Here is a 12,231-nt window from a genome sequence, read left to right as displayed (position 1 = left end):
GAGTTGGAGTCCCAGCCCTGCCTCACCTTGGGCTGTACTTGACTTTACCTCTCTGTACTTCAGTGAACTCACCTCACAAGGGCCTCGGGAAGGGCCAATGGCAGACCTATGCTAAGCACCTAACACCCTGAGGTTCTCTTTTCCTGCACTTGGAAACAGGCAGTACATGGCATGTGGAGAAGGGGGGGGGGGAGGAGTCTCAACCCCAAAGAGGAGGAGACCTGGACCCCATCTCCGCTCTGAAACAGGCAGCCATGTGGCGAGGGGAAGGTACTTCACCTCTCAGGCCCTCATTCAGCCTCCTCAGAAACAAAGAGGATAAGTTGTATTAAGGAACCCCCAATCCTCAGTCTATCTAAAAAAAAAGGAAAAGGCCTTGGAGCTTTGGGGTTTCATAGCAGGAGGTCTGGTGTAAGCACAGAACATCACACCTGCTCCCTGCCCCCCGCAAAGGTTCCCTGCCAAAAACTCCTGCCCTTCTTTATTCCCATAACCCCAACTGATCCCAAGCTGGCTCTAGTCACCTACTGATCTCCTGACGCCCCTCGTTACAATCACTACACTATTCGCATTTTGATATTTGGCAAATGTAATAAGCACTCATGGATTTATAAACACTTATTAAGGAAAAGAAACACACAGCAGTTACTTACCAAGTACTTATTGCTGAGAAGTAATATGCTGAGAGCTTTACAAACATTACTCTCTATATCTTCACAACAACCCTGTGAGGTGGGTACTAATATGATTCCTGGTTTACAGATGAGGAAACTGAGGCCCAGGGAGAAAATCTAACTTTGCTTACATCACACAGCCATAAATGGCTAAGCGGAGGCTGGAACCCAGGTTGGCCTGACCCTAGAGCCTCTGCACCACCCCAGGCTGACTCCTCCATCACTCCTTCTGTCTGGTCCCCTCTGAACAGCAGGTAAAGAACAGTGTCAGCCAGTAATCCAGAGCTTCCCAAAGCCCACTGGACACTTCAGCCTGCAGGAAGGGCCCAGGTAAGCCCAATCATGGGGGCCTCTAGATGCCTCCTCTACCAGGTCAGGCCCCTGGAACACCTTCTAAGAAACCACGGCTTCTTCCCAAGGCGCCATGCTAAGAGACGAACCATCATTCCCACAACAAGACAGGACAGAGGGAGACCATCACACAGCTGGAGGAAAAGAATCTTGCTTCACCATATTCCTAGAGGCTCTTCCGGACATGAGAACGCCTGATTTTTCAGCATGCAATCTTCAAATGTTCTCCCAGTTCAGCTGTCCAGCCTCAAACCCCTGCCTCAGCAAAGCAGGACTGACTGGTCTCAAGGTGCTGCTTACACATGCTTGCCTCCACGGGGAGAGGTTCACAGAAATACTCTGGCAGGTGACACCAAAATTCAAGCGTTCTATTACAGTGCCTGGCCTCTGGGGAAAGCAGGGGGGACGTGAAACCACAAGCCTTTGCTTCCAGTGCCACGGTGACACTGCTGGTGGCAGGATGCTCATGCCACCCTGCACAGAGTGCTGGTCCTTGACAGCTTGGCCCCTTCACCCTCCAAGGTTACTACATACTTGGCCACCGAGACCCAGACACCAAATGATGAGTCTCACGGTCTCGCCAAATAATCACTGAAATGCCTACTAACCCTATTCACTTCTTTCACCCGGAAGAATGCTAATCCATAAAGCGATGGGCAGCCTCCTACACTGCTGGTAATTTAAACCGGTACAGTCCTTGAGAGCACACGGTGGGGACACCCCTGTAACAGCTTCAATGTGTAGCCCCCCGGGGCGCCCAGGCGGCTCCGTCAGTGAAGTATCCGACTCTTGATTTCGGCTCAGGTCGTGGTCTCAGGGTTGTGAGATGGAGCGTCGCGTGAGGCTCTGCATTCAGCATGGCGTCTGCTTAAGAGTCTCTCTCTCTCCCTGCTCACCCTCTCTCTCTCAAATAAATAAACAAATATGTGGGTAGGACCTCTGACACACCAATCCCACTCCTAGGTATCCACATGCATGTGTGCATAACAATGTGTACGTATGAAGACATAATAGCAAAACCAATGAGGTGGTTTACGTGTCTATGAAAAGTGAAAAGTGGGCCAACTCATAAATTACGATATATCTATACCACAAAGTATTTTGTAGACAAATACGAGACAAATTAAGAGAGAAGAGCTACATGCGTGAAAAGATCTATAAAATACATTAGGTGAAAAGACATAATAGTGACACGGTATACAGGGTGGAATCCATTTCTGCTTACAAAAGAGACAAAACTGCATGTATTTGTGTCCAGCCGGGCGATGGACAGGTGCAGGACAGGCAACAGGCTGCTACAACTGGTTACTTCGCAGGCCCAGCAGTGGCGGGTGGGGGAGCGGTGCTGGGGGAAGGAGGAGTTGACATTTCCGTCCTGTAGTTCCACGCTGCATGGGGGGGGGGGGGCGTGCAAGGGCATCGTATACTCATGTATCACCTACACTATTCCGGAGAAAAGCAACTGAACTGACAGAACAGCAACAACCACAACACAGGGTTTTGCTCTGGTGTGAAACTGCCCCGCCCGTCTGTGCAAGTTTTGGTACCACACTCCCAGGTCCTCCCAAGTTCAATTTCTAAGCCACGGAGGGCAGAATGGATTGGGAGCAACAGGGAAGAAGGGACATGTTGGGGGAGAGGGGGCCAAGAAAAACCTCTGTGAAAGTTCTATGGAAGCTGCCGATCAGCTGAACCCACCCGAGCGTGCTGGGCTCCAAACCTCACCATGCTGACACTTGCCCCCCTCACCCCCACAGGATGAAACATGAAGAGAAAACCCAAATCTGAGAGAAGTCCCTTCTTCCAACAGCAGAGGAGAGGCGGGGAGAGCTGCTCCCAGGGAATCAAGGAAGCGTCCTGGCCAGCCTCCAGCCTCCCCACAAAGGCCCCAGGCGCCAGGCAGGGAGGACCAAGACCCGCCGCCCCTCCCCCCAGGCCCACTCCCCCAGCCCCTCCACTTAGGCAACCGGCCCGAGCATCTTTTCACACTCACTACTGAAATCCAAACTGAACCAGTACAGAAATCAGATGGTTCTGCCAACAAAGCAGCAACAATGTGGGAAAAGGAGGCAGAAATCAATGGCAGCCTGGCAAAATATATATTTATTCTCTCCGCTTGCCAGCAGTGGGACTTCTGTACATTCAAGTATTGGACAAATATCTTTTTTGCTTCCTGGTAATAATTAAAACAAACATACACCCCAAACACACAGGCACAGCTAAACATGAAGCCGAAAGAAAACCAACAAGCGGGCTCTGCTCAGGGCACAGTGTGCAAGAAGCAGGCACGACAGCCAGCACCCCGGGCGGAACCGTGTTCCCATGAAACAGGTGCCGTTAGCGCGGCAGCCAAACACTGCCCAGAGCCAGGGTGCTACCCCAAGGCGCCCTCAGGGCCGTGAAAAGTGGTTGCATCCGGGAGGGAATGGGGTGACCATCAAGCAGAAAGTGGGGGAGCTGAGTCTTCTGCCATGACTCGCAGCAGAGACAGCTGTGACTGCAGATGCCGGGAAGCGGACGTCCCAATAAAGGTAACCCCGGCCTCCTTGCGATGAGGATAAAGCCCAAATAAAGCCGGAACCTGCCCAACGGGCTCAGCCAGGCGAGAAGAAACCACCTAAAGGGCACGGGTATGACGCAGGCTGGCAGACAGAAGACGGAAGCCCAAGCAAGTGTATTCCGGAGGCTGGCACTGAAGGACGGAGAGGGCCTGAGAGCAGCAGAGTCCTGTGGTGGCAACAGAGCACCCTATGATGGGAACACGGGGACCCCACCCACCAGGACCCACCGTCTCCCCTTGCCCTGAGTTTGGTATGGCCCCCCGCCGAGTCTGCACCCTTCAGGGGAGGGTGGTCTCATCTGCTCCCCGGGCTGGCCACCTCTGTGAACTCACCCAGCACCACCCCCATTTCCCAGCCAGCCCCCACAGGGTGACCACAAGTCACCCCGACCTTGAGGCAGATCACCTCTCAAGGAGGAGCCAGAAGTGAGGACTATACCCCCTGGTGGGTCCACGGAGTCCACCGGGGAACAGAGGGGTGCAGACTCCGCCCCGGGGAGGTTTCCTTTTCTGGGGGCCTTCTCCCTTTGATGCTTTTCACTTGGTTGAATGCTCGAAGCAGCATTTCTGAGAGCAGTGTCAGAGGAACATAAATGCCACCCTGTGAGACGCTCCTGGAAAAGTAGAAATGACAAGGCTAGGAGACGGGCAAAGGGACGGGAAGGCGCTTTCAGGCCGTACTTGGGCACCTTTCTCCAGCCTTCAAAAGAGGCCAAAGCGGCAATTTCGGGTTCTCCAGAGGCTGCTTCCAGTCTACCAAGAGTCAGCGTGGCCATCAGGACTGCAGTGGGAGGGCTGAGGAGAGACAAGCATGGCTTGGACTTGGTTCCTCCTTCTCTCAGCTCCCATGTCCAAAGGGACAAAGCGCGATCCATCCTGACATGTCCCCGCTTGCTGTCACCACTGCCACGGTCCCAGCGTCTCCAGTTCAAGCCCTCATCACCCTTCCATGGTGTCAGGAACTCCAACGGACTCACTTCTCCAGTCCCAACTTCCTATCCCCACGGCCCACTCTAAGACACGGAGCTGACCCCCTCTCCCTTAATGAAAACCCCCGGCCTACAGGACAGAGTCCCACCCCGACAGAGCATGCAAGGCCCCTACCTGCGTGGGTACCGGAGTCGCACAGGTCACGGCGGACACTCACACTAACCCTTTGCTGGCTACATGGACGCACGTGTGTTCAGGGGCCCACGTCCCCAGGTGTGCATCGAGGACAGCATGATCAACCAGAGCTGCTGGGAGGATGACCTCCAATTTGTAGACAGCCTCGCTCCCCAAGAACCATGCCAGCGATGACGCTCCCTGGCCCCCGCCTGGCTCCGCGGTCTGTGCTTTGCCACCTCTTCATAATAAACGAGTAGCCATGAACTCAGGGGCGAAGAAGGCACATTAGCGATCTACACATGAAGGGTCATTGACAGAAAAATTAGGCTACCAAAATGTGAAAAAAAACAAAATTAACTCATTATCAAAATAATGCGAGAAGAGGGAAGGAATGGGAAAAGAAGGAAAACATTACTTTGGGGAGGAAATGTTTCTAAAATATACAGCTCTATGATTTTTTGGACTTCATTTGTTTCAAAGATCATGAAGATTACATTTCAAAAGCTCACAAAGGAGACACTTTCATTTTTTTGAAAACTCTTTCTTAATATCTTCAGAGAACTAAGAAGTACTTTTATAGGCTGACTGAATCTTAATAAAATTCTCTGAGAAATTCTGGCATTAGTCACAACAAACACCCTCTTGGAATTTAATTTCCTTTCCAGCATACAACTTACTATGGAAACTCATTTATGATGCCACCACAACCAGTCAAAATCTGCCTGGAGCACGAAAACGTCAAAGCCCCACAAGAGAGCCCCACAGGACGGGATGGAAACTGACCCCATGCTCAGCCAATCCTACACCTAACCGATGTTTCCCCGCACCCAACATTCTGGCTTGTACTGTCGGGTTCTGTTCTTCTATCACCTGCCCAGCCCTTAGCCCTCCTGCCCTCCCACCTTACACTGTAGCTCTTCCAATGCCTCCTTCCAGCTAGAAATGCCCCCAAACTCGGTATCTTTCTCCCTGCCCAAAAAAAACAAATAAAAAGAAGACAGGGCACAAAATGGGCAAAGGGAAACTAGCCTCACCCATCTTCAACTTTCTATCAAAGACTGTCCTTTCCAGCTTCTGGTTTTGCTGTCCCTCCTTCTAGATGATGGCAGGGCCTGGAATATTCACTGTGTGCACTGGGCATTGGGGCAGGAAGGCAAGAGCTGGAAGAATTATCCATAAGTACAAGAATGTACCACAAGAGCCTTTTTTCCCTCAAGGATAATTCCTACAGGAAGACTTAATCAATCCCATTATCCCCAGTGCATGTGGGCAAGGGGAGAGCAAGGGGTGAACGCCAATCTTCACTGAGCACCCACCATGTATCTCATTTAATAGAAGGCAGTGATCCTGATTTTACATATGAGGAAACCAGGCTCAGAGGGGCCAGGGGATGGGCTCAGGAGATACACTGAGGCCTACCAGATACCAAGACTCACGGACTCAAGCTTCCAGTATCCCCAAGTGCTTACATTAAAATATTGCCTGGGCTAGAGGACACTTCACAGTTTTACACATTGCTTTTCACATACATTATCTCATTTACTACCACAACCCTGCAGGAGAGCTAAGAATTCCTTTTCCACTATTAAAAAAAAGGCTATCTGGTTTCAAAGATCATCAGTAACTTGTGCAAGCCAGTTATAACACTTAGAGTGTGTTTCCTCAGTGTCTGATAATTGGTAGGGACTCAAATAGTAACTATTATTAGCATCATAATTTTCACTAATTTCATAGCCCTAAGTGAAAGTAAAATTTACACACACGGTCAAGCATACACACACACACACACACACACACACACACACTATAGATAGTTTAAAGTTTCAATCAAATTAGTTACGCCTTTATGTGTTGGGAGAGGATATAATTTTACCACTTCAAACTCAGAGATAACCACTAACTGTAGCTTCCAAGAAACTGACAAAAAAAGGATTACTGAAAATGATGTGGTCAAACCCAATACAGATTTTGAAAGCTAATGGAAGAGAACAAAAGGATAGGAGCATTCAAATTGTGATAAAATATGAAAAAAAAAAATTCCTCCTCCCCTTCCAGCATCATGGCTTAATCATTAACGTGCCATTTGGCCCGGCCATGTCATTTCAACTCTGCGCTGCCCCTCGGCATCCAAACAAGAGAGCCAGCATCTGACCTGGAAGGGCCAGGCAGAGGCTGCCCAGGGGGTCTGGGGTCTCGAGAATAAGGGTGGAGTGGCCACATTATTACTTCAAGTCATTTTTTATGTGCTGCATCTAATGAACTGTTTGCCTATGAATTACACTCACTCGAAAGGAGACCAGGGAAGTTCAGAAACGCCAGATGCAACAGGAATTGGCTCACGACTTCTCAAGCCACAGGGAAAAATACAACGGAAGTGAGGTGGTACGAGGATCCCAGTATCAATCAGACAGAAGGAAATCTTCAGTAAAATGGCAGTGAGAGATCCTGGGGGTGTTCTTCGAGTAAGGCTGCACCAAGACCAACCCAACCGAGCATCCACTCCAGGCTTGAAGGTTAAAATGAAAGAAAAAATTCAGGTCCGCAGGTAAGAGATACATGATTCTTTCAAAGCACAGGTAACAACTTTAGAGTCAAGATAGCTAGACAGCCCCGTCTGCTCATGGCCTGCACCACAACGGTATTCATACTCTAAATCTAGTACCAATTACTATTAGTTTTTTATTTCATTTTGCTTTTTGCAATCTTTCTTGCATCTTATCTGTTTTAAGTTCGTCCTCATTTCCTCATAATCGGCTGATGTTGATGTCGTGTGACTTAGTCTCACAAGGCAAAAGATTTCAGTCTCCCTCGGAAGCTGACTCCTGCCTCCACCAGACTGTCCAGCTGTTTTTATACCCCATTTCAGAGAAAAGAAAACTGAGATCTGGAGAGGGCCCATCCAAGGTCATCCTCCTCGCCAATGTATCTAAGACTAGAACTAGGGTTCAAAAGGCCCATCCATCGATGTTGCAAATGACCTGGCATACTTGTGTCCTGAATACAAAGTTTATTTGACAAAAGAAAAAAAGCCAACGTGAGTCATCCCTGTTGTCATGGGGCACCACACAGGCTGTTCTAATAAAGCATCCAGCATCTCCAGAACCACTTGTTTCTGAAATAACGAGCCTCAGCCAGAGAATAAAGGGCCATGTCTTACTTCCCTTCAGGATACCCAGGACCCTGTGAACAGCTGTGCTGCTGGGCTTCGCGGACCTGCTCGTCCAGCCCAGGGAATCCCTGACATTTCCGATGCAGAGGGAATGGGGCGGGTGGGTGTGGGAGGAGGTCAGAGTTGTTTCAGACAGCTTCCTGCCGCAGTCCGGATTTCATACAGTCCAATCCTGCTCACCTTGGAACGCCTAAATATCTCACCCAGGGATCCCTCCTCAACTTCCCCAGGACAAAAGCACTGCAGTGTGGGAGCTGAACCTGACAAATGGGGAGGGGCGGTACCTGACCCTCGGTGGAGGAAGCAACGCTCAGCTCCCTCTCGCACCCCTAACAGGAACTCCCCATCCGGTCTTCAGACGCCAGAGGTGTCCCCAACTCTCCGAGCCTGACCCCTCTCTCGGGGTCTACCCCAACGGAGGCGGAGAGTAGGCGAAGCCCACTCCCCATTGCTCTACTCCGCCACCAGCTCGCCTCCGCCCCCAGTGCTCGCCCCCCAGAGGGCCTCCCTCTCTCCCTCCCTCCTCACCCTCAGGGCCCCCCGGCCGGACACTTGCCCACGGCAGCCGGGAGAGCCAGAGCGCACCCCCTTTCTCCCGGCCCGCGGAGGAGCCGCGACTCCCGCCTTCCCAAACAGGGCCCTCCCGGCCGCCCTGCCTCCGGCCTGGGACCCCCCTCTCACCGCGTCCCTTCGCCCCCCCGGGGTCAGCCCCGCACCCGCACTTCCCGCCCGGCCCACGCGGGCTAGCCGTCCGCCCCAACTTTTCCGGCCGCGGCCCCGCTCCCGCAGCGGCGGGGATTCCCGTCCCGAGCCGTGACTGGCGGCCGGGCTCGCGTCCCCTCGGCTCCCGCCCGCCCCGCCGGCACGAGTTGCGCTCGGGACCGGCTCGGCGCCCGGGCCTCGGCAGGCAACCCAGCGCGGAGGCGGAGCCGGCGTGGCGGGAACCGCGCTGTCCCGGCGCGGGCACCCCCGCCCGGTGCCCGGCGCCGGATCCCCGCTCCCGCCCGCTGCGCCGCCGCGCCGCTCCCTGCCCACCTGCCGGCGGGCGCCGGCGCCGCTCACCTCCTCCGGTGCCGCCGCCGCCGCCACTGCCGGGAATACGTGGCAGTGGCCGCCGCCGCTCGCGCTCCCCGCCTCGCCTCGCCTCTCCTCTCGGCGCCCGCGCGGGCGGCTCCGGCGCGCCGGACCGCAGCGCCAGGCGCCCTCTGCCGCCGGGAAGCCGAATCCTCTCGCCCTAACCCTAACTCGCCGGCCGCAGCCGCCGCCCGGACCTCGGCCCCAGCCCACGGCCTTCGCCCCCGCCCCCTGCCCCGCCCCGTCCCCGGCCCGACCAGGCCCGGCCCCAACGCTCGCCTCCGAGCCGGTTCCGCAGGGCCGCCGGACCAGTCCCGCGTGCCGGGCCCGGGCCGCCGCCGCCTCCAGGGAGCCTGCCCTGACCACCCAGCCTTTCGGCGCCGTGGGTACAGGTCATCCCCGGGCTGACACATTTCCTGCTTCTCTGACTGCATCGCCCACGAGGTAGTACAATCGGAGAGGGGGCTGCGAGGGTGGGTCGGGGAGCCAAACACACTCTCTCGCGTTTACCGGTCTCTCCGCTAGGGCTAGGTTAGCGCCCTGCCTGGAATACCGAAGTGCGCAATAAATACTTGTTGAGGGAGCGAAAGAGTGAATGAATGAGTAGAGATTTGTGCAGCTCTCCACAGTAGGCTTTTAAACCTCAAGCGGACGGATATCTTGACCTGGATTTGTTTTTGTAAATTACACAGACACGTGCGCAGCTTAGCTTGAATAAATGGGATTCACAATTTCCCACCTCAGACCAGCACCAAAGCCTCGCAAAGCCCACAGCTAAATGTTATTCGGGGCATTTAGTCAAATAGACTTAGGTTTTGGTCTACCGCGTACAAGCCAGGAAATTTCCGGAAAGCTAATCTCCCTGGGCACAGTTACCTCGTCTATAAATTAAGAATAATAAAATCTATGTCAAACGCGTTGTGAGAATTAGATGAGATCATGTGTTGTATGTAAAGCGTTTGCCCAGCTGCCCCGCCACACAGACCATGTATACCGTAGTATCTAAAATGGTCGTTATTTTTAGTATTATTACTGAACTAGTAGGTAATAAAAACTGTAGGAAAAACGTAAAAAAAAAAAAAAGGCCACCTTTCACCTTAATACCCTGTACCTGTGGGACTGTCACCTGCCCAAGAAGCCTCTCCAAGTCCCTCCTCTCCTCCCCGCCAAGAATTAACTGGTGTTGATTTTTTCAAGAGCTGTAGAGCTGGCTTTCCTACAGGGTTTTCAACCAGCCTTTGGCTGGCCCATCTCTTAATTAACAAGTGTTTATTTTATTGCAAAGGCAGTGAACAGTTTCACCGCCGGGGCAATCTACTAGGTCCTCCTCTTCCCCTGGCCCCTGTCTCCACACCCGGAGGCGTCTTCTCACTTTTACTGTCAGCCTCCTGCTCCTCATTTAATGCAGCAGTGAGGAAAGTGTCCTGGCATCAGATGGCACTGGGCCAGAATTCCAGCCCATCCCTGTTGGGCTTTGGGCACCTCAGTCCCTGCAGGGGTAAACTGTAGAGAATAAATTACTGATCGGTGGCATTGAGAGAGAATTGGTGACCCAGTCTCTGAGTGAAGTTCCTGGAACATGTAAGTGTTTAATAAAAGGCAACTATTGATTGATTAGTTTAACAAGCATTTAGGGAGCATCTACTGAATGGTACAGGTGCTGGAAGAGTGAGGAAAATAAGCATGTGGGAGGTGAGATGCCTGTCTTCAAAGGAGGTTGAGTTCTAGGAGATGAGACAGGGGTGCACATACCACCACGTATACTAGGGCGGAGGGATGAGGGGACATGTATGCCATTAAATACGAAATTAGCAAGCCTCGAGTTCCAAACTAGGGCAACAGTATTACCGTGTGGCTTGCTTGAATTCATTATAATTGTAAATGCCATTTTCCTCTAAATATTATGTACATAACTTCCCAAGGCCACTGCTAAAAATTAATGAATAATTTTATGAGGCAAGCAGAGCCATTTGATGTAGGATTCAGTCCCTTAATAAGGTGACTCCAAATGCTTCCTTATACTAGTAATAACAACTATATCGCGTCTTAGTGAAAGCACCATAATTTATAAGTTAAAGCTCCGTATCTTGCAATGCATGTCTAAGAAGGGAAGTTCACACATTGTTGCACTAATGACCTTCAATGAATCATACCTCCGTGTCCACGGGGCCTTGCTGCAGCCCCTCTCACGCTGACCCTGGGCTAGGTTATGTGACATGCTTGGGCCACTGGGACATAAGCAAACATGGAAAAAGCAGAGACGACCAATGAGTCCTTGTGCCTTGTGCTCGCTGTCTTGGAATGCCGTGAAGGAAGGGAAGACAGACATTATGATGAGGGTAGGTCTATGAAAGACACACCATGCTGGTCCCTGTGTGACACTGAAAAGGGGACAAGGACTCACACTCAGGGTAAATCAGGAAACACTGCCTGGTGCATCGGCCATGTGCCCTGTTCTGTGCTGCGGATACATTGTATCCACAGTGAAGCAGGACGGGGAGGTCTCAGAGCGTTTGCAGAAGGGAATTGGGTTCGTGGCCTCGCTGCAGCTGGCAGGGGCAGAGGTCGGCAGCGTATGTTCATAAACCTGCTCCTTGCGCCCCGTACGTGCCTGCTGAATGGTCTCTACAGCGGCGGTCCCAGGCTCACCCTTGGACAGCAGCAGGTCTGTGGCAAGGTTTTGGCCATTCAGCGGCAACCCGAGAGTCATAAGAGCAATGCAAAGCTAAATGTTTTCCTTTCTTGTATCAGTGAATATTATATTTGTGATAGTTGGGGAGTTTTAATTTTGGTCATTTTTTGGCAAAATGAAAAGTTGGCAACCTCAGTTTCGCCCCCAACCGTTTTTGTAATGGTACTAGTCCGTGCAATCTGGAAGCCTCAGAAATGACCAGTTTTCGATCTCAGGCACCTGGCCAAGCCCTGCAAGGTCTCCGCAGACTCAGTATCCCAGTCTGTTGTTGTTGTTGTGATTATTGGTTTAGTCACGTGCGCCCAGCAGCCTCGGTTTCCCTTTCTGCCTCACCTCTACTTGGCAGTCGTCTAGCTGCGCTGGTTAGAACATGGGGCTAACGAGGCTCCACTCCCAGGACTACATCTGTGCCCATGGTTCTGGAGATGTTCTGCTGGGAATGAAGCCCTGGGTTTGAGGTCTGGTCAGTGACTGTGTGTGTGTGTGTGTGTGTGTGTGTGTGTGTGTGTGCGCGTGTGTGTGTCCCTACAGTCACATGCACGTGAATATGTGCTTGTGGCAGGGCGAGTCTTTCATAGGTCACCAAACACTGTTCTACCAAAGG

General features: G+C 52.2%; 1 protein-coding gene across 3 annotated transcripts in view; it reads right to left on the bottom strand.

The window, feature by feature from the left end:
* SMCO4 (single-pass membrane protein with coiled-coil domains 4) overlaps nucleotides 1–9,094 on the bottom strand; it is a 62,658-nt gene extending 53,564 nt beyond the window's left edge. For 2 of the 3 annotated variants that reach the window (XM_087868256.1, XM_087868255.1), the window contains exon 1: nucleotides 8,924–9,094. The gene's annotated coding sequence lies outside the window, so the exon portion shown is untranslated. Of the gene's footprint in view, nucleotides 1–6,977; nucleotides 7,199–8,923 lie in introns of all 3 variants that reach the window. The other variant, XM_087868254.1, reaches the window with a different exon arrangement.
* Between the last annotated feature and the right edge of the window lie 3,137 nt (nucleotides 9,095–12,231).

The sequence above is a fragment of the Ursus americanus genome, chromosome 16, assembly GCF_024610735.1.
Source record: "Ursus americanus isolate L20-20 chromosome 16, mUrsAme1.1.p, whole genome shotgun sequence".
Classification (NCBI taxonomy): domain Eukaryota; kingdom Metazoa; phylum Chordata; class Mammalia; order Carnivora; family Ursidae; genus Ursus; species Ursus americanus.
Note: the sequence above shows the minus strand (reverse complement) of the source record. Positions and strands in the feature narration are given on the sequence as shown.